General features: G+C 41.4%; 1 protein-coding gene across 14 annotated transcripts in view; it reads left to right on the top strand.

Moving 5' to 3' along the window:
* Positions 1 to 23,985, top strand: part of EXOC4 (exocyst complex component 4) — a 391,280-nt gene that overhangs the window by 120,806 nt on the left and 246,489 nt on the right. The window contains exons 10-11 of one of the 14 annotated variants that reach the window (XR_003257736.1): positions 10,105 to 10,243; positions 10,840 to 10,904. The exons of the other annotated variants lie outside the window; for them this stretch is intronic. The gene's annotated coding sequence lies outside the window, so the exon portion shown is untranslated. Of the gene's footprint in view, positions 1 to 10,104; positions 10,244 to 10,839; positions 10,905 to 23,985 lie in introns of those variants that run through there. 14 annotated transcript variants of the gene reach the window in all.

The raw sequence follows: 23,985 nt of genomic DNA, 5'->3' as shown, positions 1-23,985 counted from the left end.
ATATGCAATAGAGAAACTTCTTAATTGTGAGATTTATAGATATTGGGGGACGGGGCGGGGGGAGAAAAATCTGCAGAYGTGTAAATTAGCCTGCGATGATAAACTATCACACATCATATGGGAAGCAACCTTATGTTGCCAGAATCCATTGCATTGTTTTCATCTTTATTTTTCTATCTTTCAAATTAATTCCTAAGTGGAGCATTGCGGTACAGCAGGCAAAAATTAAATAATTCACCAACAGTGGCTTGTTATATTATTCCCCTCTCTGGCTTAATCATCCATTAGATATTTCTAAATGCAACCTTCACCTCAGCATCTAGATGCCAATGTACATCCTGCAACCCTTTGCTTTCTAATTAGTTCCGTGAAGCAGAAGYGCTTAGGACTCTATTAGTGCTAATAGCTGGCGTGCGTGTATGTAAAGAGGGGACGCCGTACTGCCGGATATCTTTCCGAACGCGTATCTGGTACGGTTCTGGTTGCGTTAGCACACATCTGTTGTCCCTAATTGATGGCTTCAGTGCTGTGTTGGGTATTCCACGTATCCGGGGGGGAAAAAAAAAGACTCAACAAAAGGCCTTTCCATACTCTGCAAGCGTAGTAGATAAACCGAAGAAAGTCAAATGTTTATTTAGAGGTGTGATAAGGAGGTGCGCTGTATCTGAATACCCCGTTGCATTACTCTCACRAACACAGATGTCAGGCTGTAATTTTTAGTTTCAATAGACCAGTTTCGTATTATTGCATTAACCATACCAAATTGAGCACTTATCTATACTGTTGTATTGTGTTTGCAATTATGTAGTGTCTTACTACTGTTATATTCTCTTAGAGCCTGTTTGGAATATAGAATAGTGTATTAAACGTAAAAGCCAAGGGAGGTTTTTGCAGAGATTATTTACAGCATTTTCTCCTGTTGTTGTTTTTGGAGCTTATCTCATTTTTAAAAGTTTATATAATCGCTTTAGGGCTTTATCTTGGTTTGTACTATAGTTAAATGCTTTATATTCTTTCTTATTAATAATCTTCAGGAACTTGATCCCTTCTCAGAGCCTTAAATCACCCACTGTAACTGGCCTTCAGCTTTACATGACAAAGGCACTTGCCTRATTTCAGATGCTATGACCGCAGAGCAAAAAAGACAATAAATGCTCTTTTGTCCTGTTGAGTAGGGATAGGGATCTGAAATACAGAGAATACCTCTGTTTAAGGTAGGAGAAAAACAGGGGGTGTCTTGTCYGAGAGCTGAAAGAGTGGATATCCTGTGCCCAGTCAAAAGATGCTACAAAAAGAAGATCAAGAATTGCCGCGTCTCTGAATCCCGGGCTTGCGTGCTGATGGTTTTACTCCATTGGAAGTCTAGAGTCCYTGCACAGAAGCTGTGGTGTTATGTTAGGAAATGATATCAAGTACTCTGGACATCTTAGACACAGCACAAGTAGGTAAGATCTACTTATAAATACGGTTGCAGCATAGCTGGTGGTTGACAATTTGTTTAAAATTTCATATGCTGTCCTGGATAGGGTTTGGCCCGTATATTCAATAAGAAAGTTAACATTAAGTGAAGGACTTTAATTTATAGCGACAGTCTTGCCTGGTCTGTTCATGAAGGTCTGAGCGGTGGGAGAGTGTGGTAGACAGGTRCTGCTCTGAAGGTCTTCCCCAAGACACCATTTCTCATGCCTCTTCTCTTACCTTTTCACACAACTATTCTTGTCAGGCAGAAGTGATGAAATAAATGTTAGTTTTAATATTATCTTCTACTGGTTTAATAATGTATCTTCCATTACAGTTACTAATATTGGCCCTCATGTTAGACATCTTCCTTACATCCAGTAACGATTCCTTGTTTCCGTTCTTTAGACCAAGCTGTCATAGATTTCTGCTGCTTATGCCTGGTGGTTACACCAGCTCTTCTAACAGCAAGTTATCTGGGTATTTAGTACGTCTGTCTGTTTTCTCTTATGTGTTCCCACTAAGCCGTGCTATCCTTGCAATACCTCTAAGACCTGTGCTCTTCTCGTGATATGCTGGCTTTACACAAATGTATGTAATTCAGGCCCTTCTTGATATATGGTAATGGTTACCTGCATTAATGACAAAGCTTTATAATTTCACAGTTAACAGAGTGTGGAAAACCATTACTTTTACACGGTCCTGACAGGCCTAGGTAAGAGAACTGCCATTTATTTTATATTTCACATGGAGTCTGGGTTAGCTGACAAATTCTGAAATGATTTTTCACGGGGGAAGAGTTGCTGTTAGGTGACTGCTTTGACTTGGGAGTGTCTTGGGCTTGCATCTAAGTGAAAATTCTTGAGCTGGGCTCACCTCATCCGTACTGATATATGTTGTGCTGCAGGGAGAGGCAGAAGGGTACAGTGCTCACGTAGCCATACCAGTGTGATATGCTATAATATATTTAAGGTTTTCACTCAATTCTTGTCAGCACTCACTTGCTAACAGCACCTGGGTGTTACGTTTCAGGATCTGAGGTGTCTGGTGAAGCTCCTGGTGGCCTTGGGCAGCACCATACCAAGGCCGGGAGTAACTTTGTGGCCAAGGTTCAGTAGACCTGCTCTGCTAATTGCAAAATCAGCTTTCAGAGTACCAGCTTAGTTCCTAACAGAGGAGCGAGTGAAAGACGTGATCAGTTCCTAAATTAGAGCGCACGCATCAGATTTCTGTGACATCTTACATATACAGCCGAGGTATGCTCTCGATGTGCTTTTAGAAGCTTTATGTCACCTTGGTGTAGACGCAGTTCTCTGGCTTAGTAGAATAGCAGTACCCAAAGCTGGAAAAACCTGAATTTAGGAACTGCTTTATTAAATATTTAGATCCTCTGGAGATACTGTGAGAGCACTATGAATCCTGTAATAAAAGACCAGGGAAAAAAAGAACTTGGAGATTTTAGTTGCAAATTTCTTTTAGGTTTTTGAGTTGCCTGATATTTGCCATAATACCGCAATCTCTACTATCTTAAAAGAGATCTTAATATTTAGTGATGAGATACTTGTTTTATTTTCTTTTCATTACTAGGAAACTACACCAGGCTTTCTTTGCTGGCTGGTTAAGTAATGCAAAGCCCATCTCTCGTGGCTAAACGGAACCAATCTTTAGGCGAAAACCATAATTGATTGTAGTGGGTGGCTTTATTTGTTCTTTTGTTTTCAGTAAGGAAAATGCTTCATTTAATCCCATTTTGTTTTTTCAGTCCTTTTTCCTTTGCTGGGTGTTGGAGCTTCTGAATCAGTCTAAAACAAGCATAAACCATGTCTTATATGCCAAGAAGAGTCATTGTAACTAAGAGAGGCCATACAATTGAATTAAATGTGGGGAAAGAAGATTGAAACCTCTTCTTCTTCATTTTAATATGCTGTTGATGCAAATGACAGTGGATAAGCAAATTATAATACGTTTTGATGAAAACGCGGCAAGCAGGAATGAGAGGTTTGATTGTCTCATAGGAAGTTAATGACGCGGTTATGAAGCCGTGCGAGGGGATGGATGCGGTGGCTTCGAAACCGGTGAAATTAAGCAGGTTAATGTCAGGCCTTGCTGCAAGACTCCATTACTCTGAGCCCCGAGTGCAGATTATTACAGTTCTCTAATGTGTTTAACCCGCTTAATGCTTTCTGATCATGCATATGTGGAAAACAAAAGGATGGAAGTATTTTGACTTCACTTTTTTTTTTCCTTTCTTCTCACAACATGGAATTTTTTTTTAATTGGAAAATATACAGTGCACTTGGTGTCCAGTTGCTAGTATTCCCATGGAGAGCACAGAGCAGGAACTGTGCTGTTGGCCAAACTGTTGGGGCCCCTTGCCTTCTACTTACGGTAGCAGTGCTTTGGGCAGGTTTGCCCAGGTTAAACAGATTGGGAATTCAGGTGGTATTCTCTTGGTTTTCAGAGGAATAGAAAACATCTTATTTTCTCTTTAATTGTATTGATTCAGCATGGCTAAGTGACAAAACCAGGGACAGTATTGTTTTCTTGGGCAACGTCAGTAGTAATCAGAATTTGCCAGAGAACAGGACTGTTAAAACTTTGCTGGTTTTGCATAAGTACTCCTCAAGGTACACTTCAATATTTAAAATGTTTTTCCCATTTCAAGTCATTTCGGTCATATCACATGGAGTGACACTGTGTCAGAGACTAGCCAATTTCTCTGGAGATCGCGGCAAATGAGAAGTCATCTTCTCATCATCTGTTTTCCTTAGCTTATTAGAGAAGTTGACAGTACTGCATCCCAGTCCGTTTCTTTGTTATAAAAGATGCTTCTGTTTTTTCTAACCTTAAGTATCCTTAAAGTTAACCTTGTATAAACTTGCCTATTAGTTTTAATTATTTCCACTTACCATATGTCGATAGATTCTGGTTTGCTTTATTTCCTCACTTGTGTAATGAGCAAGATGCATTTGTGAATGTTTTTCAGTGCATTTTCTTGGTGGGTATACCTGTCCATAATGTAGAGAAATAGTGATTGCAGATGCTGTTTATAATTTCATTTTCTGAATACTGATACAGATATATTTTATTCATAATTTATCAATACTATTCCTTTCGTCATGCAACTCCTCTTGCTGTGAACAAAAAAAGGTAAGTAGATCTAGACTTACTGTTTCTAGTGACTGGAGATTGTTTTACGAAAGACTGATAGCTTCTAAGCAGACCTTGGCCACAGTTGGACATGACTTCGGTGAAACTATAATCTTTGTATACCCAAATTACAGTGTGAACAAGTGAAAACATAACTAGTACTGCACGCAGGCAGAAAGCATTATTTTTAAAAAGGCTTGGTTTTTTGTCCCTTAATGGAAGTTAAATAAACAGATGGGAGTAAACTCTTGTAACACAATCACAGTGCCATACAGAATAGGCCTTTTTTAATGACTGGCTGCAAAGACRTTCCTTTGAAAAGAGAATAAAACCCCGTTTTCAATAATAAGACAAACTGTTGGTTGTCAAGAATTTAAAGTACCAATACTTCCAATAATACCAATATAAATACTTCCTTCTAGCTTTTCATTTAGTCCCTTGTGCTTAGGTTCACCTGATGCCAGCAAGAGGCAGCCCTGAAGCCAGGTGCTCCCATTATCACCGCTTAGCCCTGGTTAGCTCCTGGCTCGTGCTCTTGCCGGCTTTGGGATACCAGCCCGGAAAGTTGATCTCTTGAGGTTGATCAGCAGAGCGGATGGATGGACAGAGGAGAAATATTAGGCAACGTGACACACAACATATTGATAGCTAGAGAAAAAGGAAAATGTCTTCTAAGAACATCACGCTTTAGGACAAAATGCAACTTCCCTTAAATAGTTATGCTGGCAAAGAGTTCTATTCTGTTACCTTTTTCACTTTTTTGATCAGTGAGTCCCTGGTTGATCAACCAGTCCCTGGGGAGTTGTGTGTGTTTTGACTGTGCTGTTTTCTGCTCCCAGTAGGTACCCCAAAATGAACACTTGGATTCAACAGTTGACCACGATCTTTGCTTTTCTCCACATATCAAATTAATGGCAGTTTTGGCTTTGTAGGCTCTCCAGCAGAGCTTGTCTGCGAGGATGATCGGTGCTGTGCTGTTTCAGAGACGTCCTTTGCTTTTGGAGCGCAGCTGCTGCTGTTAGGTTAATGTTTTCACAGATCAAATCATCTGTGGAAAATTATTTCCCTGGTGATACCAAGACACCTCAGTTTTTTCAGCTCTTCTTGGAAATTTCAGAATATTGAAGGAGGGAAAACAACAGAAAGGAGGAAGAGATTTCTGTTCTTTGGCAGCACTAGCAAACGTGTCTAGTTTCTAAGGGGCAGTAACCGTATGTATTTGCTTGGACCTTTTCTATTTGATGTTTGCACCTGACTTTGCAGACACTTACGGATGCATTTGCTTTGCCTGGCTTTCTAAGGAGACGCCATCTGGTACTGTCAGTGTTATTGTATCACTCTTCCAGAAGGAAAGAGAGACTTTTGTTATCTTCCATTTGAAATAGCTCATTAATTAAAAAAAAAAAAAATTGAGAAACATAATACTTTAGACTGCATATGCAGTATAGCCTGGATCCTCTGCAGGAGAGCAGTGCCGCTGCAGAAATGAATGAAAGAAGAAGTTCAAACTTCTCTCAGTGGAAAAGTAAGACTACAAAGTCCTGTCAGATGCTCTCGATAAATAATGCTGGGGAGAGGGGGAAGGAAAGAAAAGAAGAGCTTTCCTTCCAATTTCTTTCACTTCTAATCATCTGTACTGTAGCATCAATTCAAATTGGAGGAGAAAAAAAAATCCCCAAACCTCTTCATCTTCTGTTTCTCAGACTTTCCTGATGGGTCATCTTACTCAGCTGATTGCCTTGACAGCTTCTCATCCAGCTGATAAATGAGGGTTGCATTGTTTTTATTATACTCCAATATGTTGTCTATTGTGCTGTTAATGCTTCGTGGCAGGAGACATTCCTGCTCTGTCTAATGCAGGGAATCACTGAAGTATCCAAGAGGCCCCAGAAGCAGATGTGAGCTATCTGATTTTCTCTGCTTGTTAACTTATATACAAAATATAAAAATGAATCTTTTTGCTTCAGAAGTTTTTGAGGTTAAAGCCGGGTATTCATTCTGACAGCTGGCAGGGAGAGGCTTTGCAARTCATTAATGAAATAGGGAGTCAGGCTCCTCCAGCGTCTCTCATCTWACACCTCCAGGGTCGCTTACAGGGGGACTAGGCATGGAAGTTGGTTGCTCTTTTCCTCATCTGGGAAAACGACATTCTTGCAGACAGAAAGATGCCATATACTTCTCTCCCAGTATTTAGGTGAATGGTGGATGCTTGTTTTTCATGGCAAGGCCTAAGTAATGTATTTCTTAACCTTTTGTGTCCTCCCCACTTTAGTAAGTGTCTCAGCTTAGCGGGTGACCCTGCTGCTCTTCTGAGYGGTCTAGTACAGCTCAGTTCACACAAACGCATCTCTTTCCACGCTGTTGTTTCCTTTTGCTCTTGATGTGATAGCCAATTATCTCCTATAAATCATGATATATAATGATTTTCAACAAATTGCATCCCAAAGATTTGTAAAGTAAAGGTGCCATTGTCCCTGTTGGAGAGATGGAAAAAATGGGTAAGCCTAGCCCACTCRACCATTCTAGTGGTGTTAATATTCCTGAAGTGAAGGCACTGGTAGTCTTCGAGTGCCGATAAAACAGAACTTAGCAGAGACTCGTTTAGACTCTTCCCAGATTAGTTTTGTAGCCCATGGAAGTTCTCGTCTTCCAGCTGATCTTCCATCGATGGTTAGCTGGAAGTGAGGCTTGAATAGGTCTCCAGTTCGGTGCCACTGTTATGACAGCAGTGTAGCCATACACTGTTTTTAAGCCAGAAAAAAACTGCAGATCCAGAAAATAACTGAATACCTGTCATTCTGACTTCCAGTTCTCTACTACCTGCCTTTCCTTTTTTTTCGATCTGATGTGTCTTATGTGGCAGTAAATTTACAAGGATACTGATGCTGTCCGTTGGCAAAGTCTTGTTGCATCCTCCTTTGAATATTTGCCTTTTAGTTTTCATTGCTTACTTCTGCATGTATTGATGTGGTTTACAAAGTATAACCGATCTTAGGYGAAAGAATTGCTTTAACGCCTCCAAAACACTTGGTGATGAGATGCTGAACCTTCAGTAATGACTTTAGCTGTCTGTTTTGCTCTTTAAATACATGTTTCCATTTTATTCTTATGTCACTTGCTGTGACAAGTGCAAAGATGTTACTTAGTTCCACTTCAGCTCCTTTGTCAAGTAGGAGTCATGGAGTCCGGTGCTGGAATCAAATCGGTATCAAAAGATATGTTGTTTACATAGCTCGAAGCCTATCGAAATACACGTTTAGAAATATATTCTCTGTGCYGCTGAATACATGAGGGACCTTGCTGGGAAGCTCTATTTTTCCGTTGACAATGTTCAGTGCAGGGAAACTATTATGTTATATGTGGCACCGATTTTTAAAACAGATTCATTTCTGTCCCAGGTAGGTCAGATGAGCTGGGTCCATAAATTCATATTGCTCTAATTACCATCTTGACTCTGGTCACCCCACATCCATTCTGGCTTGATTTTAGTAGCCACTCTTGCMAGAAGTGCTAGAGCTTGGACTCGGTGATTTATATCACCTGAAAGCAGCTTGGAAACCCTGTTTTCAGCTATTATAAAGCATTAACCTCTGACCCTACAGATTTGTGATGTAGTAGCTGCTAAAAGCATGCTAGTGCTGACATATGTAGGGGAAGGAACGTAAGAAAGTACTCGGCATGATAAAGCGATCGTATTTTACCATTCGGGTGTCAACTGATTTTCAAGCAGCAAAGTTCAGGGGATTATTGGTAGGTTTTCAAAGCTAATAATAGTGAAGAAAATTAAAAAGGGTAAGTGACACCTGTGTTGGTATGGTTGTTGTACGTTCATGTTAGCATGGCATTTCTCRTGTTTGAAGAGACCTGTAGAACACAAAAGTCACGAAAGCCATGCAAGTCTATAATAATGACTTGTATTTGTCAAGTCTTTAAAATCTTCAAAATCCTTCGAAAGTAGTAGAGACTCAGTTTCCTGCTGAACAATAGTTTGTGTCTGCTTGTTTAAAAATCCGAAACAGAAATAAATGCAAGGTCTCTATTGCGGTGGAGAAGTTGGTCGCTCGGGTAAAGCATTGGACTCGGACTTGAGGACTGATTCTGCTTCCAGCCGGTGCCAGCTTCACGTGTGACTTTAGGGCAAGTACTTTATCCAGCTCCTGCACCCCTTATACCACTGATCAACATTCAGCAGTTGTAAGAGTGTCGAACCCTAGAACTTGGAGCTTCATGAATACCCTGATAGGCAGATATTGCTTTCAGCAGCTTCATTTAACAAGCTGCTTTGGGCTTAAGATTTAGTTCTKAATTCATAAAGGAGTTTTTTGGCAAGGGGAAGCTACGGCTGCATTTCATTGTGGTGCAGAGCCTGGAAATAGCAATCCTGTAGTGAAGCATTTTTATTAATGCCACGATGGAAATAGAAGCTTAGAGGCTTGCTGACGATACCATCCGTTCTGACAAAGGGACAGTATAGGGCTAGTGGAGGAAACTTTTAAATGTTGCAAATTCTGTAGTCTCTGCTATAAATATGGTTTAAAATCTATATGGTGCACTAAAAATGGATCCCTTCACCAACTTCTAGAAAACAGCTCCCATCTTCAAGCAGTGTTTTATGATGTTTACGATAATACAGTATAGCGTAGACAAAGTGTCAAAGAGAAGTAAAGGCTGCTGACTCTGTTTTTGGAGGAACAAATTAGATTAGGTTCTTCACTGCCGTCAATACTGACTGATGAGTAGAGCTTAAATTTTTGATTCGCATTGTGGGCTCTTACTATGTGAGCAATTCAGTGTATATATACACCAAAAATTAGCCTATTCATTTGAAAAACAATATTCAGGCRGAAAAAGCGCTCCGTTTACTTGTTCCATGAGCATGTGCGTGTATATGTGTGTATCTTTTTGCATTATGTAGTTCTGTGTTCTGAGACTGTGATTACACTGGGACTGCTGAAGAAGATCTCGAATGCAGCAAGCACAAGTCTAATTATTTTGTTCACTAGAGGCAATAATTGGCTTGTTCAGAAGTAATGAGATAATTCAGATGTAAATTCATTTTTGAGAGGGGAATTTTAATAATGGATAATCTAGGAAATTATATCATGAATGAAAGAATATTTTGTTTATAAAAGGAACAAGTAATGTAACTACAGAAGGTTAGTGCCGTTTCAACTAATTCACAGCTGGAAACTAAATCTGGAGATTGCTTTTGACTGCCATATAAATGCTATATGTTCTGAGATGTTAGCATCGGACTTTTAACAAGACTATTATCCTATGAATATGTATCTTCAGTGTTCCCAAAACTTCGCTAGGGACGAGATTGATGTTTGTGGAGTGTAGAAAGTTGAAGTCTTTGATTAAAGTACATGAAGAGCCTTACTGAATGTAAACCTATGGAAATGTATTTGTGAGCAGGATCCAATTCTGAGCTGGCTATGTGTTTGGATGTTTTTTTCCTCAATTATTCTTAAGCGTTCCTGTGACATCTTCCAGGTATCTTTGATGAGCCAGTATGCATTTCCTATGAGACACAGGGTTGAACATTAGACACCAGCTTTTGAAGAGGTGGGCTTGGCTCCAAACTGCTCTGCTCGGTTTCCAGATCCAGCATTGACTTGCTCTGGAGTCTCTCGTAAGTCGTTAAGTCATTTCACCTAATAGTTTCAAACTTGGGGTGCTCAAGCTAAGTGCTGATACCCAGTGAAGTCCCTAGGAGCTGTAAGCCTGAGAATGAGGTCATGTGCCTAGGTGCCCACGTTCTGCCTCCTGGGCTTATGTTATCACTCAGATTCTTTTATCTGTTATTTTATGGATTTACATAAATAGAGGCATGCGTTATGAGGTGACAGGCCTTCAAACGGGTGGAAGGCAATCCACTGTTTAATGACCTTGTTACATGGCAGCATGTAGGTGGCCTGCTGGCTGTAGATGGAGTGTGGACAGGAGGACAGAGGAACATCTGCCAGGTAGGGACCAACCTCGGAGGATTCCCATGAACTTCCAGAAAGCAGATTTAAAGAGAAAATATGTGGAATGGTTTTGTTTTAATAGGAGCACGCAGGCAAATCTAAAATAGGTGAATTGAGCGGTGGGAAGAAGGTTTGAGATGATGAGACTCATTGAAGGACCCTGGATTTACTCTGAGAACATCCTGTTTTGGCTTTCTTTACTCTTTTTTTCCCTCCCATGTTGTCCTTTGCCTCACCCTCTTGTTTCTTTCTGCTTCAGATGGATTTGAGCTGCGAGTTATATGACAAGCCCTTCTGTTTTGTCCTGTGCTGAAGAGCCGTGGCTAATTTTAATCAAGCCTGAACTGTCATTCCGGTTCATCAATGTCACATTAGCATCATTCCTGTTCATCAATGTCACATTAACAGTAAATCCGAACTCCCTGATTATTAAAGTGGATGGAAATCACAGCTCTGTGTGTGGCCAAATAGCTACTCATCAACTGGGTTTTTGATGGGGCCTGATAGTTTAATGCAGGCCTTAATCAAGGGCTTGTAACTGTTTTCTCTGCTGGTTTTTATCCTCACACTATTTAATTGCATGAACACGTGCGCATATTCCCCATTTTTCTTTAACATAATTGGTATCAAGACTCGAGCAGAAACCTGGTTTTAGGCTAAAGCGCAGTGCTCGTGTTAAGTGTTTAGGCCCTCGGAGTTAATGAGACGAAATATTTAAGGATCGCTTTTGAAGACTGGGAAGGTGGGGGAATCATTAAAGAGGGCGGGAATGTGAACTAGTGTTTAGTGCGGAGAGCCATGTGTCCAAGCACTGCCTGTTTTATCCCTGGGGTAAATCTGTATCAGTAGCCCACGCTTCGTTTGTTCGTTGCTCCTACTTCTTCCCTTTTCTCTATGCTTTCTGCCTGCCTGTACAACACTTCTGCCAAGGCTGCTGATGGTTCTGACTTGGACTAGCTCTCCGGTGGCATGCACACACTGTAGTTTACGTGTGGCTTTACGTTTTTCAGGGTGATAACTGTAACACTTTGCGCTGAAGGTCCAGGGGGAAGCTTTGGAGAGTTTCTAGTTTAGCCTTCCCTCGTTGCATATGTGGACTCAGAGGACAGACAAGTGCTTCCACCATTCAGCAGGAAAAACGGTGGTTAAATTTTGGCATAAGGGATGATGGGATGTGTTTTAAGCTCAGGAGATCCTCAGGTGGGTGCAGAGCCATTGGGAGGACACAGTAACCCCGGACAGGCTTTGAAGGAAGCTGCTTGTAGCTGCCCTTGAAGAGCTTGGTGCAACCTTGGCTGTGAGCTGAGAACCATTTCTGGAGCTGAGACCAACTGATACAGTTGGGAGGGGAGGAACAAAAAAAACAGAAATGTCTTCAGGTCTGAAACCCAAGTGATATTAAGTGATGATACTGCTAGTATAACATCATGTGTGTCTGTAGACCACCATAGCTAAACTAACACTGGCTGTGGAAGTTAGCACTGTTGCCTGCAGGCATGCACGTGCTTGCAGAAACGCGGTGGGTGCCTCGGGTGTCATTTGCGTTTCATTTTCAAAATCGCGTATGGCTCTGTGCRTGTACAGTTCAAACGTCCTCCCTTGCCCACGACAGCCAGTGAACGTCCTCAGACATAATATCGTGTAGAATGTAAAACAGATTTTTTTTAATTTTTTTTTTGTAGATTACAAGTGTAAGTGCAAAGTGTTGTTAAATATTACTGCTGTTGTTATCCATGAAATTATTCAGTGTCCTATAGAATTTCAGAGGAGACACTTGGCTACCTGCCTGCCTGTGGGCTGGCCATATGTCCTTGGAAGAAGAACTTGCTTTTCCCAATTTGTCGTTTTATTTGTTTAACTGTAAGCACAAAAGGTTCCAGTCCRGTGCTAGGAGCTTTCTGACAATTAGCAATTAGCTCAAATTGCCCGTTAACCRGCAGTGGTGCCCAGCAGCACAGCAGCAGGCAGACGTGACCAAACAAAGCTCGCCAGGTGGTAATTTAAATCTAAATTCCCTAAATTCCTCYACCCTGAGAAAAGCATATTTATGCTGGAATTAAAAAAGAAAGAAAAATTATTCTATATATAAATGTGTGTGTGTATTTAAGACCCAGTGATGAGACAAGCACCAGGCAAAGGGGTTCATACCGAAATGCTCTGCTTGGGGTTGTGCGTATGCATTTCTGCATTAGAGACCAGACCCTTTCCAGCTGAAGCSAGTTAAGGTAAGCCTTGCTGTGCTGGTGTGCACTGTGTATGGGGAAGCACTCGTGTGAACAATTTTCTTTTGCAAAAGCCTATTTCCCCTCCATTCCTCCTGCACCGTCTGCATGCAGCGCTTTCTCAACGGTTTTTGCCCCACCGTGTGTTATACCAGAGTCAGTATCACCATAGACCTCACTGGTGTTAGACCTAATTAATGATTTGAGTGTACAACTCTTGCTGAAGTGGAGAAAAAAAGACCTGTCGTAAGGTATTTGTCAGGGGCAGATCTGCTCTGTCGAGGAGAGTTAAGGTTAACCTTTAACTAGCTCCGACGGCAGCTCCAAGGTGCTTCCGTCCCCTTTAGCTGCCATGAGACCTGGTTAAAGGCTAACGTCATGCCTCTGGCACCCAGGTCCTGCCAGGGCACTGCTGCTCCAGCGTAGTGTTCCCAAGAGCCCGCCTGACCCACCATCTGATTTCCTAGTTACACCCTCAAAAGACAGTGTGAAAATACGGAAGGAAAATGCAGGCTCGCTCTCCAACCAACAAAGCAGGAAAGCACGTGTGTATTGGGAACCACCAATTCCTGTGCGTGGCCTTCGTTAGTGAGTCCTGGATTTAATCGGGGGACTTAAACCGGAATGGCCTGGTGGCTTCTTTGGCCTGGTGGCTTCTTTAGCCTGGTGTCTTGCTTCCGGTGCTGGCGTAGTCCCTTTGTCAAAGAAGCATCTCCTTAGGACTTAGCTCAGTCCCCCGTTTCCTCCTGTGTTTTTCTCCCTTTTGGTCTGTGGGTAGCAATATATCCAAAATCCCATTCAAAGAGCGTATGACCTGTGATGGGTTCAGGATCTCCTGAATTTGTCTGAGGAAGCAGATGGCAATGTCTGGGGCATTAATGAAGCTTAGCAGGGCATTGGAAGAAAATGAAGAACAGGATGGTGGGAAGAGACCTTGTGTTTGAGAGCTTGCAGTGCTTAACGTAGGGCTAAATGGACTACAGCATGAACAGGGATGGCAGAGCTTGCTTTATACTCTGAAATTTCTGATGGCATGGCAGGCATTTGGTCTCCAGATCCCCAAAATGAATTGCAGAAGCTGCTGGCAAAACCAGGTGGACTTTGCAATGCAGACACATCTTGCAAATGACCATAGCAGCGTCTGCAGATGAGGACATCACRCTGGAGCTCTGCAGATGTAAAGGCAGCTTTTAACTGCAAAGTTGATGTCCAGTTCTAAAATAGGCTTAGCTTTGGGCTTACCACTTACCAACCAGCAATTTTAAGGCTGTATGCGCTCTGGAAAGCGTAAAAATAAGCATAACTGTCAAAGGACTCACCAAAGGGTGGATCTGCCGCCTTTTTCTTTTGTCAGTATTAATTTTTTATCTTTCGTGTTGTGAGGTGCTATGGACTTGTAGTTGATTGGAAGGTGCTACTACCAAAGCAAGATTGCTTTTTGATGAGAAATAATTGTGTTGGTGTAAGGCTTTAGTTGAAACCAGAGTCCTCGTATAAATTTTCTAGCTTCACAGTCATGAAGGAGTGGCGTTCGGATACATGTTGCCTTTTTCGTAAGCTGTATCAAAATCAAAGTTACCTTTTTCTTATTATATCTACATATGGTGGGAAGAAATATGGATTTTTTGGGGGGTATTATTTATCAGTGAGTTGTTGCTGAAAATTTCCTAGGACCACTACGCAAGGGGAATGAAAGCGATGGCACAGTTTACAAACAAGAATAATTTCAGCTGTTTATACACAATTACATCTCCACTCCCTAAGGAAAGTGTTGAAGGAACACTGTAAGTTTAAGAACAGCTTTATTTTTATAAATACTTCTTTTAATTGCCGAGTTGAAGTTGTGTTTATTATCCGAAATTCCCAGGGCTTTTTGCRTACAGTTCAATCTCCTCAACACAGGCACAATTTAGTTAATGTATTTTCATCCTCCTGGTATTACTCTGTTTTTCTCATCTCTCTTAAACTCATTTAGTCTCTGAGTTCCAATATATTGTGCTAACTACCCTTTTTTTCTCTGGACCATTGCCAGCTCTACAAGTTAACAAAACGGCAAGTTAACAGAGCATTTTCCTTTTAAATGCTTTCTTCCTATAGGAGCTCTTGAAGTATTTTACCAATATTACTAATGAGTTATTGTGATCCTTGTACAATGTATCTTAGTACTAAGTCTATTCTATAGAATATTAAAAGAAAGAGCAGAGAAAGGATTTTTCTCTCTTGGGTATGCACCGATCCATGTTGCCCAAGAGTCTTGTGCAGAATTCATGATGAATCATGCAAAATCCACAAATTCTCACTGCATGGCTTGAACTGCTTCCCTAGTTTGTTGGATACAGTATCCTTTATTTTCTGATAGATTACTGTGTGCTGCTGAACACCTATTGCTATTTTCCTCTGAGGTTGATTCCATTATGGATAATATTAAATGTTATACTTTTAAAAATATATCTGAATTCTAATATATGTGATACCAAATATCAAAATTATTAGATACTAAAGCTGGTATAACTCGCCTTATGCTTCATCTGGCATTCTGCTTCCGATTGCTTTTCTTCTGAAAGGTTCCTGCCTTCTGTGTCTTTTTTGTAGGCTTTTTTGCCCTAACTGGAAGGGGATTGGATTGAAAGGAGACTCCGTCCTTTGTCATAGTCCCACCTCGCAGCTAGTAGCATTCCTCGTTCTTGCTCCAGCAGTTTGGGGTCCGGGTTTCCTGTGCAGGGATTGCAGGTCTCGTACCCCAGGTTAGTAGCAGAGGAGTAGGATAGTCCAGGGCCACCTTGTAACGTTGCCTTCTCCACCGGGTGACGTTTCCCTGGTATACCTGATCCAACAGGCAGTGAACAGATGTGAAACGACAGACTCCCCTGGTGTAACACATAATTTCTTGAATTCCCTTTGAAACCTTTCCCAAAGGATTCAGCAGTATTGTGACCTATTTTTGGTATTGCTGTCTTGAAAGAATCAAATGATACTACCCATCGCTAATCTAGGAGCTACTTTATATATAGCTACTAAAAGCAGTCGTGTAGGAAAAGTCAAAAGCTATGATATGTTTTTCTTCTTCATTTCTGCTCTGTTGCTCCAAGCACGGTGCTGGGGGAACAGTTCGGGAGAAACCCATGTCTGTGCTCAGGTAGCAGTATGGGATGCTACCAACTGTTCGATTCATTTCAGGACCTGTGGCAATTTCTCAAATCTTGGGTGACCTGAAAAGCCGGTGTATGCTCCTGTGTCTCTTTGTTTTTGCTTCTTTCACCCCAGCCTCTGTAATCCTTTCAACATGTGGATAAATTGATTTCTTGTAAAATGCTTGTGGGCGAGATGACCTATCTTAGTGATGTCCACCATACACTCATTACCCCTTTGTGTGAGAGCCATTTCCCTAAATTCTCTGATTCCGGCGCCTTGATTTTTCAGTGCGTGCCCGTTTCATTCTTCTTTTTTCTTCATCATTAGCAGGAATTTCTGAATACATCTCCTTGCAACAAATTAAATGAGGTTACAGCTCAGTGTCCCATCTGTACCAGAGCGGCAGCTCTGCTTTGTATCTTGTATCTTTGAACTTTGGCTTTGTCCTTTTGGTTGTTGTTCGCTGAATGCTTTGGCACTAGGACAAAATTAAAAAGCACTTTAGTTGCTGCTGAATGGTAGGTGAAGTTGAACCCAGCTCTTGAAATGGAAATTAAAACCCAGTCTTTTTTACATTCCTTTTCTTAAGCAACAGGATATTGATCCTCTGGGTTGAAGTCTTTAAAAAAGTGTTCTGTTATCTTCCCAGTTTATTTTTCTGGAGGAGCATGTCTTAGTTATCTCTGCATTTAGTGGTATGAAAGAACATGGAGATCAGATTTAGGTTATTAGGAGGATAAATCTTGTCCTTCATTCTGCACTTTCTTATTCTGCCTTGTACCAGTGACAAAAGCAAAGGGATCTGAGGCTGAGCTTTGTCTGAAAGTTTTTTTAGGTGTGAAAAAGGTTCCTCTTAAATGCCTATGTGAGATTAAAGTGAGATGCATGAAAACCATTGATGTGTTAAACCCAAGCAAGTGAGTTTAGTTCCTATTTTGAGTTTCAATGTGTTGTATTACAGTTAGGTACAAATCTTTGTGCAAGATCTTTGTGCAAGCAGGATGCCAAATCTTATACATAGTTATCTTCTAAAGTTAGCTGATACACGCGACCGAGGTGGGAGCTTGCGAAGCTTGCAGTGCTTCCAGAGTTGGACCCGTTTCATGAGTTGTAGTGACTTTACAGCGGCTGTTCACAGCCGCAAGCCGGGGTCTTGTGGCAGGTGTCTGCACAGGATTGCTGCAAAGGGACTCTGTGAGTGCTTGCTGCTAACAGCATATTAAAATCYGTAATGATTTGGTGCTCTCGCTCTCTGCCCAACTCTGAAACTTTCACATTAGTGAAAGAGTAAAAATTGGCTCCTGTACACTCGACGTCTTGTACAGTATTTCGAATGCTGGATGTCGCATGGGATTAAAATTTAAATACGTGAGGTCAGTCAGAGAGAGAAGTAAAATACAGAGTCCCTGAGCTGTTCAGAGATCTTATCCCCGTATTCTGTCACATGCTGATATAGTGCCAAAGCATATGGATCTCCATATGGTGACTCTTTCTGGTTTTACACCACCTGTAGTCGAGCTGATTTTCAAGCGCTGAATTTGCCCGAGAGGTAAAGCAAAGTAAGTACAGCACTGAAATAAGATGTCAGTGGTAAAGCACTGAAGTTTTATGTGACTTACTGTTGTTGCAGTAATTACTAGAAGAAGAAAAAAACAAATTTATTTAATGAGTGTGTCAGTGATACAGGAACAAGTGTTTCCAACACCTCGTTTGTGGGGGTGAGGTGGGCTCCATACACTCCTTGTCTCTGAAAAGGCAAAATCTTTTCTGTTTTGATTTAGCTTCTGTGAGTTTGGATGGCTTTAGAAGTAGTAACACTTACTGGCTTAAGTGTGTCTTCATGGTTGAGAAATAACAACATTTACAGTTTTTAAATAGCAAAAAAGCAGTAGAAACGCATCCTACGTATGATTTGCAGTAACGCCGTTCTGTTAAGGGAGCTGTTTTTAAAAACAGATATTTTTATATAATTTTTTAATTCTTTCTGTGTTTTCAAGCAGTTGTGTTTGGATGATGTAAAGCCGTATACTTACATCATGGTTAACTGCAGGAATATTTAGCTGAGTAGCTGGGTGATGGGGTAGGCATGCACCTTCATYACGTCTAACGGGGTTTGCTTTGCGTACATGATGTGCTAATACTTATTGGCAGAGTGCTCAGAAAACAGTAATGTTAAAATACCCCCGTGCCAGTAAGTGCCCCCGCAGATGTCAATAAGCTTCAAACGGCTTTGGCCAGCCCGTTGCCTGCGGTCGTATAAACGCTCCTCTGCGATGCCTGCAGGATGGATTGCTTCCAGGGACGGAGCCTTCCTCTCCGGTACGGGGTCGCTCTGGCTTGTTCATGGTCTGTCCCGGGCTGTAAAGAACAGATGCACGGTGAACGGTTTTTGGCTCACGTGGCCCTTCATCTCAAAAGGCCAGAGCTGAATGACACAATTGTGCTCATAGCTCTGCTCGAGGTGGGAAGATAAGTGTGAAAACTCCAGATCTATAGACATGTCCTCTCTCTTTTTTTTTTTTTTGGTGAGTATTTCTGGTGGTTTTTTTTCCTCCCTGTTTTCCATTAATGTCGTCTTCTGTCTTCTTTTGCTTTCCAGACATCTCTTTTCTCACACTTGTAAGTTGTTCCTGTGATAATATGGGGATGGCATAGCCTTTTTATGTTCTTAGAACTGTCTTTGGAAATTCCTCCACTGACAGCTGCTGGATGGATGGTGAGAATGGTACTGTCTGGCTGTGTGAAAACTCTTCCAACTTCATCCCTGGCGTTTTGACTACGCATCTATTGATTTGATGGTAGATCCTGCTTAAAGTTGGTTGCTGTTTGACCCATGTATTAGGGACRAGCAACATGCCGTCTTAATGGGAAAGCTTTTAAATGACTTTAGGTACTCTTGCCAAAACTACCTTTCCGCTCTCGTGAGCAGAGCCAATTTCATTAGCTTTTTTTAAACAGAGTCCATGTTGTGGTTGGGTGATGATGAGTGTTTTATGAAAGTGATGCTCCAAGGTTCTGTATAGGAGGGATTAGGATTTTTAAAGTTCTCACGGGGGCAGCTGTGACAACTATGAAGTTTTGATTGACATTTTTGTAGGGAACTTTGAAATGGGCACTTTCCTTCATCTGTGCTGTCAGCAGCTAGGTCTCCTGTAGGCAAGAGCAAGCAAGTGAGCAAGTAATCCAACAGGGTAAGTGTAAACCACTGCTCTTACAACTGTAATTCTCTCGTCTCCTCGGTGTCTTTAATCTCTGCAGGAATTGCTGTCTTCCACGCTGATAAGAGTTGGATGTGACTGTACTAAATGAGTCTTGGTAGAACTTCTTTACGCTGCCTCCGTGGCTTGATGTGATCTTTGCTTCTCCCTTCCAGTGGAAGTGAGAAGCAGAGTAGTTGGGCTCTGAACGAAGAGTCCGGGAATGCAAGACTTTGCATTTTCACCCCTATCACGACATTCAGCAACATGGTTAGGAGCTCCAGAGCAAGAGAGAGAACTCCTGAGCAGGATTTAAGCTCTCTGCTTCATCCTTTTGCTTAGGGAGTTACTCAATCCTCATGATCACAACTGTTTACACTGGCAACTAAAAAACTCTTCTAGCGACCACCCAGCAATGCCCTGCAGTGCTAGCTTTCTGTTACCTCCTTTTTGYTTTTATTGCATGTCTTCCCTCAGTGGAAGATATTTATTCTCTGAGTCAGGTGCTTAAATGCAGAAGCTGTGAGAAACTCTTTTTGTTCATTGAAGTGTAATATATAGAGTGACATGGAGGTAAGCATGTTCTGCAAATAACCATCACAAATGAACGTTGCTGAGATGCATTTCCGTCAGCTGTTTCTGAGATCAGTAGCACCAAACCCCGGTCTTCTGGATCCCGGTTCTTTAACGGACCTTGTTTTACATTGTGGAAGCAGATTTAAATGTCGGTTGGACACGATACCTTGACTAGAACAAGAGCCCAYCCAAACCTGTATCCTTGGGCCCAAAGGAAACTTCACCTGGAAAATCTTTGAAACAAGCAGAGGTAAAACAGAGGTCTGTTTCTGTCAGAATATATGTTATTTTCTAACATTACCAGTTAGGTTCTCCGATGAGTGCTGTTACAACACAGTTTGCAGGTGTTGCACTGGTAGGAAAAGCTGAACAGGGACATGAGCTAGTTCCTCTGCTAATGGAGATTTTTAAATATGTCCCCTATCTTATTTTTTAACATTGATTTTTAAATACGGCCACATATGATTCTGCAAGAATCTGTAATTTTGGTTTTGGATTATATTTCTTAGGGTTTGTTCTGGTGTCTGGATTGCAACGACAGAGATGCGCAATATTTATATATACCTTAAGGAAGAAGCACTGTAGATGGGACAGTCTAGTCCCTGCTTTCCAGGAGTGCTTGCGGCTGGTGTTTAAATCACATTGCAAATGCTAACTGCATGCGGCAGAGGCTACTCCAGATAAGATGGTTGTTAATGTGTTTTGGAGGGTGTTCAGATTTTAAACGATGAGGGCAGTTTAAGGAATTTAATAGGCAACAGCATCTGGACAAATCAGAAGAGATTCTCCCTTGCTATGTCCACACCATTATTTTGTGAGGGCCTTTCTGCCAAAGTGACTGGATGTGTGATGGAAAAATTCAAACATACGTTTGTATCGTTTTACGTATTGCATTGCTTTATTTCTTCTTTATTTTAAAGCCCCAACTTTTCTGTTCAAACCAGTTACAGGCTGAAAATAAGGTGTTTTCAGCTAATCGAGACATTCTTTTTGGCTGGACCTTCCCAAGGACTTTATGATCTGGATTAACGGTCTGCTGAGAAAAAGYGAAGTCCACAAAATTAACTTTTCTTTTTGTTCTTTCCAACCAATCTTCCAAATACGCGTCTGAGCCCCTTTTTCTATGCTCCGCTCACGCAGCGGTTCGGTGTCCTCCTTGTGCATGTAGAGAACGTGTTTTCATGCTACAGTACAGCTTTTGGGTACCAGGGCACACAGCTGCGCTGCAACAAGGGAGCAAGTTGTTAAATTTACGGAATGTTTTTGCTGCTTGTGATGGAAATGAACACCACGTCTCAGCGGGAAAGYGTGTGTGTGTGTGTTCTGCTGCCCATAGTTAAGTCATTAAAGTACAGTCGGGCAGTTACCTGCACTCATGAGCTCGCCACCAGATATGTTCTTAATGGATTGGGGTAGCTTTAATGAAATCCAGTYTCCCTGAATCACTAAACTTGCTTTCTCCTGGCAGGCTCTTTACGGGGACCTGACAGATCACCTCTCCAGCGCTTCCAGACGTCCTGGCTCTCTAATTCTTCTCTGTAACGAGTTTTGTGCTGCACGATAAAATATTCATGTTAAAATAGGTTCTAAACTAATTATCTGCAGCCAGCAGTTGCCGGCGTAGTCGTTTGCTGTGAGCTTGGCTCAAGTTAATGGCTTGTATTTCAGTACAAATAGTCCCTCCTGGCTGTTTCCCGTCGCTGATTCTTATCCTAAATGGGATTTCCATATGTATCTGGAGCTAATTTTTCCGACTTCCAAAGGAGCTSTCTCTTTCTACCTGGGCACCCTATTTCTAAAGAGGAGGACGGCTTATGTATTATGCAGGTGCTGCAACTGCATTTTTGTCAGAAACAATAGTCTAGCGAGTCTTTTCTCCGCCCGCGGCGTGCTTATGCTCTAAGCTCGCTTTTTACCCCGGCTGCGCGTTTTTAGCAACAATAGGAAATAGCTGTTCTGCGTACCGCGGCCGTTCTGGTTCGGTGTTGAAGTTACACGGAGGGGGGAAAAAAAAAAGAAGGAAAGAAAGCTCCTGATTTATAATGGGAAGGTACAAAAAAAATAAATAATTTCAGCTTTTATCTGGAGGTATCACATTAAATTGGCTTAATTTAAAAATCACGACCATGTCGATTTTGAGCTTTTAAAGGGCCCTTACAGAGGAGCATGATAGAAGGAGGCTGAATAAAATGGAGTTGGGTTTCACAAGGGCTAATAACTTCTTTTACTTTTCAGTGTTACAGTTGTATGTGTAACCAAAGCCTTCAAGTTTTGTCTCCCTCCTTTTCTCAAAGGAATAAGCTTACGTTAACAACATTAACAGATTTTAATCTCTTATTATTACCATATGTCCATATACTGTAAAAACGTAAATGCCACTAAATGTATTGAAGTAATTTTGACTAACCGCCTGTCCGTATGCCTAATTGTTTGTGGGATCAAGGCCTTGGAGTATTAACATGGAAATAATTTAGAAATCTTTTCTTCTGGTAAATCTTCACATCTACAGCAAGTAATTTAAACATCTAACAGGAAAAAAATAAATGCACTCTGCTCTGCCCTTACTTCTTTCCATATTAATCCTGATGAAACTCTTGCAGTCTGACCCCTTTAAGAAATTCATTCAAATATTTATTATATATTTGGGAGTGTATCTCCCAAATATATAGGTGGTGAAGGTGTGGTCTGTGGTTGCCCCGCATTGTGCAAAATTGCCCATTTTGCTGTTCCTTTATGTTTTTGTTTCGACACAATGTCATTGAGGGAAGGTTATGAACCTGAAGGAGCAGGACGCTGTCTTCAGCTTCCTGCACCTGCAAGACCTCCTTTAAGCTCTCCAGCTTATGCAATTTAAGCTTCAGTTTAACATAAATAATGAGGAGGGAGGAAGAAATAGAGGAAACAAAAGCAGAGTGAATTAAAACTTGGAACAGCTTAGAGACTCAACTTACTGGCAGCGCAATGTTGCTTTGAGATGCTTCTAATGGATTTTCATCACTTTATGGGCCTCAGTCATCAACACAGACATCAAATGATAAAAGGCCCCTCTCGCCCCCCAGTTGCCATAAAGAGCAAGGGAAGGTTCGTTAAGATTTTTCAGGTGATTTATTCATTCATCTTGCATGCATTTTAAATCTCTAAGGCTTTGGGAGGAGGTAAGTCAAACTAAGCACATTGTTAATTTATATGGTTTCCGTGTAAGGCAGTGGTACGTACACTGGGAACACGGAAAGAAGGGTGAAGGTATTCTTTATCCATATACTATAAAGCTGTGAAAGTTAAGTGCAGTTTTACATCATGTAAATCATAGCATGCTGAAATTTTTATTGCCATCAGTCCGTGTTATATTGATGCTGAAGTTTGCACATCTTCAATATTTATGAAATTAAGGAGTAGTGATTATTAAAGGGAAACTGTTCTCAGAGCAATGCAGATGAGTGCATGTGTAATTTGTTTCAGGGTCTGCTTGACTCAAATAACACTTGTCTCTGTAGAGTCTGAACATCCAAAAAAGCAGTAAGTGGTGGGACTTGCATCCATCATGCAAGAAACCAGAGGAGAGCTTCCTTATAATAGGACTTGGGGGACCGAAAATACAAATTCCCCTTTGTTATTTTGTATTCTTGAGTGCTCTTGTTTCATAAATACCTAGTTTACTGGATGTGCTTTCAGAAATGCGCATCCGTCTCGGAGCACTGTTAGACTGATGCTTTCCTGCTACATAAAAGATGACTGATAGAAGGTAGAAACTGCTATCTTGATCACGGTTGTGTTTTCAGGTATTTGATCACCAGCATATCAATGATAACTTCTTCAATATCCTCTTGATTTGGGGAAAAATAACCCTGCCTTTTCAGAAGGGAGTGGAATGAATGTTATCATACCAAGAGATGAATGTAGATTTAAAATTCAGTTGATAGCAGCTATATTATGGGTTTAGCTTGATTTTCTAGGAAATGAGTCCTATCGTAAAGGAAATGAGTCCTTTATGATTGTTCTGTCTATCCCTCCCTGCTGTTGTGATTGATATCAGCCAAATCRGAAAGAAGCAGAAGATGCAAAGGCGCATGCGAGTCCTACAAATTCTGTGAAAATCAGGGCTATGTGGAGGAGGAAGCCAGGGAACGGCAGGTGGAGCTGGGCCATTCTGCACGCAGGTTAGCAGAAACCTCACGGCGGGCATGGAGGGAGACCTGAGGATATTGCAGTGCGGAGCATGGAAAGCTTCATGGACAACGGAGATGCATCATCTTCTAAGTCTTGATTTTTAACAGGTTT

The sequence above is a fragment of the Apteryx rowi genome, unplaced genomic scaffold (assembly GCF_003343035.1).
Source record: "Apteryx rowi isolate R43461 unplaced genomic scaffold, aptRow1 scaffold_9, whole genome shotgun sequence".
NCBI classification, from domain to species: domain Eukaryota; kingdom Metazoa; phylum Chordata; class Aves; order Apterygiformes; family Apterygidae; genus Apteryx; species Apteryx rowi.
Note: the sequence above shows the minus strand (reverse complement) of the source record. Positions and strands in the feature narration are given on the sequence as shown.